Raw genomic sequence first — 6,499 nt, 5'->3', positions numbered from 1 at the left:
GCCCAGCCACTAGATGTTGCACAGATGCAGCACTGGATGTTGCAGAGGACAGCACTGCCCTGACATTTCCCTCCTTCCCCGCCTGGATGTATGGACTCTGCCCCCATGTGTCCAGTGCCAGGAGGGGAGCCAGCCTTGGGGGCACATACAACTGACTGTGATTGTGTGTCTCCAGGACAAGCCCATACTGTGTAAGGCAGGTTCCAGCCTGTGCAGGCAGTGCTATTTGACCCTTACGTGGACCATTCATTCCCCTCGTACAAAAGGAAGTCTTTGTTTAATTCGATGTCGATGAAAGATGTGGAGCGGAGAGAAGCTAGGAAACAGAAGCCACTTTCTCATGTAGCCGAGGAGCTGGGTGACAACTGCCCTCTGTTCTCCACCCCCAGCCTCCCTCCGCCTCCCAAAGGCAGCAGACAAAGGACGTGTCATGATCTGCTTTTGGAAAAAGGAGGACTTGACGTTGCTGTCAGTACAGTGGTTGTGGAAAGCAGGGCCCTTCGCGTCCTTCTGGATGCGAGATTAATATTGGCTGTTAGGAATGGTGGCACAGAGAGATCTGCTGTGGTTGGCGCGTGTTGAGTGGCAGCGTCTCCTCAGCGAAGTCAGGGTCTGTACGATAGCGCTTTCAAAAGCTATGCCTGCATCAATCTGATGTAATGGCACGGAGAATCTGGCCTATGCTTTCAACAGATAGCTCACTTAAGAGGTAGTTTCTTATAAAAGCAGTTACTTACCTTTATGGAAAAGCCTTATCGAATTTAACAGAGATGAGACTGACAGAATGGCATAGAAATTGTTCTTAAAGCTGACATTTTAAGAGAGTGAGGGTTTTTTTTTAAGCCATCCTATAGAAATCAACTGTCAGGATAGAACTCTCTGCTCAACATAAAAGGATGGCTCATAAATCGATTAAAAGGTAAATACATATTTTCCCTCTGCAAAACTTTTCCAGAGGGATGGGATGCTGAAGTGTCATCCCCTGGGTGCATATGGAGCCCCTGCCCAAACAGCTCCATAGTTCAGGGAGACCAGATGGGCTGGCTGCCTCCAGGCAATGGCTGTGTATCTTCAAGTTTCTCACCTGCTGCTGGGGCTAGGGAAAATTCAGTCTGAATTTGTCACCTGAGCTTGGGTTTCTTTAAACTTCTCCATCAGTACAATGCTCCTTCTCACCTCCCCGCTCCCATCCTGTTCTCCCCCCCCCACCAGGTGGGAACCATTCCTCACGGCGGGGGTGAGACCCAGGCTTGAGACTTTTTGTGCTGCACTACTTCGGCAGGTGGGCAGGAGTGATTTAGTTCCATAGGACCTGGAAAAGGCTGTCCCTCAGGTTCTCTCTAGCCTTTCAGGGTTGGACCCCATCCCTCGGGTGCAAGGTATGCGCCGAAGCAGGCAATTGCTTATTCCACGCAGAAGGAGCGTGAAGGCTCTGGCATGCACACAGAGACCCTTACACATGCTGCATAACTGCAAGCCGATTCCCAGGGTTTTTTTCACACACTCGGAGCCCCTCTGCAGGAACGGTGCCTCACGGATGGCTAAGGAGGAGGCAGAGAGCCCTGGGAGCGCCGAGCTGAAGCCCTGTCGGAGGCTGCGAGCTGAGCCCTCGCAGCGGCTCCTTGCCGCACCTTTGGAGTTGTGCTGCCGAAAGAGCTGCCTCCCAATTGAAGAGTAACAGATGCGTTTGCCACCCATCAATCTGTCTCTGTCTGGGTCCTTACGCGGCCCCCATCATCATCCTATTCAAGAGCCGGCAAAGTATTTAAAAATAGCAATAACACTAACAATCTCTCTTTCTTTCCTCCCCAGCTTGTAGCAGAAATAGCTTGATTAGTGTACAGTTCTGGTGTTTCAAGGGGGAGAGAAATGAAACTGCAGAGCTTGCAGAGCGGCTTTTCAGCTTTCTTCAGGCAGCAATTGCCGGCTGCTTCGCTGAAGCACAGGCTCTTCAAAGGATGGCAGGTTTTAGATCAAGGACTGCTCGTTCTGTCACACATCTTCTGAGGCAGATTTACAATGAGGGGAGAGGCGTTGCCGCAGCTTTGGACCTTGGGAGAGACGCACCTGACCCCCCTCCCCACCTCCTGCCGTCGCTCCTTCACCACATCCAGAAGGCTGGGAAGAAAAGGAGTTGGGAGGCAGGGGGGCTGTCCTGGGGACAGAAGAGTAGTTAGGGAGAAGATAGCTCAACAGGCTCTCTGAAAATATGATCAGGCTGTTGCCCGACCAGGGGCTTGGCAGGCGAGACCACGGGGGTCTCATCGCCTCCCTCAGACATGGATTTCAGGAGTGACTTTGAGGGAACCGCGTGTCTTCTCCCACCACTCTCAACAGAAAGAGGGTGCCACCTCCTGAGCTCACAGGGACGGTTTCACTTGCTTTAGCGCATGCCGTGTTTTGAGACTGGTGTTTAGAGAGGCAGCAGGATGCCACTCCTTAGCAGTGCTTCACGGGCCATCTCAGCTGCGGGCATGACTCTCAGCTGACCTTTCCAGTAGGTTTCCCTCCCACCCCTATCACCTCTCTCTGTGCTTCCTCCAGGGCTGCCTGTGGCTCTTCCTCAGCTTTTGTTTGTGAAACACACCACACCAGCCGGGAACCAGCGACGGCTCTGCTTGCTTCTCCCCTGCTTTGAATGCAATGAAGAGACAAGTTCTCAGCACGGCTTCTAACAGACGGGTACCCACAGCGCAGCATCGCACACCTGCCCACAGCAGAGGACACTGTCAAGGTCCCTGCTGCCCTGGAGCCAAACCCCTTGGCAAAAGGGAGGGTAGGAAGCGTGAACAACTCACTCCCCCAGTCCTATAAGGTACCTCAGACACCCACGGTGCCACGCATCACTCATAGGAGCAGCGAGCCAGAGAGCGGGGAGCATCTGCAGCCACTCAGCCCAGATGGAGTAAGACCTGGGGAGGCTGGCAGCGCGGAGGCACTGCTCACGCCTTCGCAGCACGAGTCAGGGAACGTTTTCCACCCCGTTTCCTCACCTCTGACTTACTGCTGCAAAGGCGCGGGGATGTGGTCTGTGGGTCTTCCTCAAGGCTGACACAGCACCGGGCCCCTTAGGGCACGGCGGTGAAAAAGCAAGAAAAGCAAACTGCAAGAATAAATTGTGTACAGATCGTAACGGTAAGCTACCCTCTCCAGCAGCACCTCTTCCAGGATCCTGAAGCGCTTACCACTTGGGAAGGAGCTTAGCTTTGTGGTGACCTCGGGATGGAGATTTCATGGAGCTTTTCACATCATGTTGTACTTTTAGTGGAGCGAGTGTGGGCAGAGAGAGGAGCAGCTGGCCTAGGAAGGCACAGCGTGCCGGGGAGAGCTGCCACCCGGAGCACTGGAGTGCAGTTCACTGCATTTGTCTGGGCTGGACACAGCCGCGGTGGCAGTGGAAGGAGGAAGGTTTTACCAGTGCAGCAACACCACTGCCATGTGGCTGGGAACACAGACTGCCCCAGGCAGTGCTTTCAAGAGTGATAAGGAAGGTTATGGCACACTGAATATACCCCACCGACCCCTCCAATAAATATGCTCTGGCTGCTCTAGCCAAGAGAAATGGCTCTGCACAGGCCCACCTTCCCCAGCCCTGAGTCTCAGTTCAGAAGTGTGCTGCTTGTGCCGGAAGCCATCTCTGACCAGGTGGGGGGAGCATATTCCTGCAGTGCTGACCATCAGCCCCTCCAGCCCAACCGTGGGATGCACTGCCTAAACCGTGGCTCTGCATGTAGCAGTCAAACAGTCATGTCAAAGGTTGTGGAGAGGAAAAAGGAGAGCCTGGAGCATGAGTAAGCAAAGCCTGAGTGGTTCGAGCTTCCAGAGTTGCCAGCAGTCTTGCATCTGATGTCTTCCTCTTGTCTTTGCACTTGGAAGAGATCCCCAGGAGCCAAAGTCCTTCTTAACCAACCTCTCCTAGAGAGGTCCCAGGGTTAGGATGTTCATACAAGACTCAGGTCCAACTCACTGACAACACAGGATGTCTGTGGCTAATAATCAGTCAGTTATCTCCTTCTCACAGAAGCACAGAATGGTCAGGGTTAGACGGGACCTTTGGAGATCATCCAGCCCTACCCCCCTGCCAAAGCAGGTTTACCTGGAGCAGGTTGGACAGGAACACATCCAGCTGGGTTTTGAATATCTCCAGAGAAGGAGACTCCACCACCTCTCTGTGCAGCCTCTTCCAGTGCTCTGTCACCCTCAAAGTAAAGAAGTTTTTCCTTATGTCCAGACAGAATTTCCTGTGTTCCTTCCCCAGCCACAGAGGGAGGATAATAGCTCTGCCCTGTCCTGCGGAGATGCCGAGAGACTCAGTGCCTTGCAGGGGAAGGCAATCAATTTCTTTGATGTTGGTTTGCCTAAAATCAAGGTGCTGTGGAGCTGGAGCAGCTAGCTAATTCTTGGAGCAGGGTAATGCTTCTGCCAGTCGTGCAGGATTAATTCAGGCTTCTGCTGAGCCATCTGCGGGGAAGCGTCTCGCCATTTCCTGACACCCACACACTGGCTTTCAGCCCTCAGCACACAGGACTCTTCTGGGCCAACTGTACAACCTGAGGACTTTATGCCTCCAACACCGAGGATGGCTGGGTGGGTGGGTGTGTGGGTGTGTGGGTGGATGGATGGATGGATGGATGGATGGATGGATGAATGGATGGATGGATAGATGAATGGATAGATGGCTTCCTCCTAGGGAGGGCAGCCTGGGATGCCAGGGCAGGATACTGCCAGCTCTCAATACACTCGGTGAAGGAAAGCAGCGATTCATGTCCCGCTCTGGCCGAGGGAGAGGTGTGTGAACCCACAGCCAGTGGGTCTGCACAGCCGTGAGCACTGCAGCAATGAGTGTGGCAGCAGGTCCTGCCGGGGGCTGAACATGTCTGGCTCAGAGTGTCCATTTGGCCAGGGGGGAAGCAGGTGACGGAAGCCACTGGCACGCACACGCCTGCAGCTTTGCCCATGTTGGGTTCACCTCTGTGTTGCACTTTGTAAATGTCATTTGGGCTGTAAAATGTCACTTGATGTCTTTCTTTCTGAGGTGTTTTCAGCAATGTCTGGCCCAGAAACGTGGCCAAGACCTGCCAGCTAACCAGAGAATACAGACTTCTCTTGTTCTTCTCCAAGAGCACTTTCCAGCCAAGGATCTCAAAACATTTTGTCCTGTTTAGCACATCCCACAGCAGGAGCTTTGTTACCTGAAGCTAAACTTGATCAACAAGTCCCCACCTGAGCCTGGGACTGTGCTACCTTCTGTGCTTCGTCTGCTGAAAGCTGTGGCAACCTCTTCAGGAGGAAGTCCTGGGATGTGGCAGTCAACAACCCTCAGGACAGTAAGCGGGGGGACAGACATGTGCTGCTGAGCCCTATGTGAGGAGAAGAAAGCTGGAAAGAAGTCTCCTGGAGCAGGGCTGAGGTGTGACGGCCTTCACTCTCCTCTCCTGCCCCCTGTGCATTCAGCCCCAGTTGAGAGGTTGAAGAGTTGCTTCACACATACCCCATCAAGCAGCATGGTGACTTGAAGGCTGGGAGATGCAGCTCACAAGGGAGGCAGGCAGGGGAAAACCGAAGTGGGCCTGTCTTCTGCTCCTATATAACCTGCTCCTAGGCAGAGGCTGTGGGCAAAACGTTGGCTCTGGCTGCTCATTGTGGCCAACACAAGAAATCACCGCTGTGGTGGGAAGCGGCTGCACTAACACTCCTTGCCTACCTCTGAGCCAGAAGGGAAACTGAGGCACATAGCAGCGACGTGTGGCTACCAAAGCCCAGCTGAGGCACACAGCAGCGACGTGGGGCTACCAAAGCCCAGAAGCATTGCGGGCCCCGGCTTCAGGCTATGCCCCTCTCGGTCGCCTTATCCTTCCTCAACCCTCACGCTCTGTCAGGGCGATGGGGTGGCTCCCGCTTGGAGCAGCTGGAGCTCCGGTGGGCTGCGAGAAATCCACCCAGCACCCGGTTAGCGGCAAAACGAGCCCCCCCCGGGACGGATAACAAAAGAATCCCACCCCACGCACCCCCACCCCACCTCGCCTCCAGCGCCGGCCGGGCCCGGGGGAAGGGAAACCTCCCCCTCCGAGGCAAAGGGCCCCTGCCCGGCCGCCGACCCCGGCCCCGCGTTGGGCGGCGCGGCGCTCCCGGGCGCGGCGCTGCGGGCGGCGGGGGCAGCGCTGCGGCGGTGCCCGGACCCCGCTCGCCTTATCCCACCCACCACCCCCTCCTCCCCCCCCGCGCAACTCCCCGCCGCCCCGGGCTCGGGTCGCCTTCTCGCCGGCTCCGCTCGTCGCCCCTTCCCCGCTTAAGGTGGCCCCCGCGGGATGCGCGGCGCGCAGGAGCCGGCTGCGGGCGGCCCTCGGCGCTCCCCCCCACCCCCGGCACGGGGTGGCCTTAAATCGGCTCCGCGCCGCCCGTAGCCGCATCGCCGGCGCCGTCTGAAGGCGGTCGCCGCCATCCACCCGGTCAGCGCCGACGGTCCCGGTCCCGGTCCCGGTCCCGGTCCCGGTCCCAC

Source organism: Vanellus vanellus (genome assembly GCF_965231255.1).
Source record: "Vanellus vanellus genome assembly, chromosome: 1".
In the NCBI taxonomy this organism is placed as follows: domain Eukaryota; kingdom Metazoa; phylum Chordata; class Aves; order Charadriiformes; family Charadriidae; genus Vanellus; species Vanellus vanellus.
The sequence above is the reverse complement of the archived record's forward strand: the minus strand, read 5'-3'. Positions refer to the sequence as shown.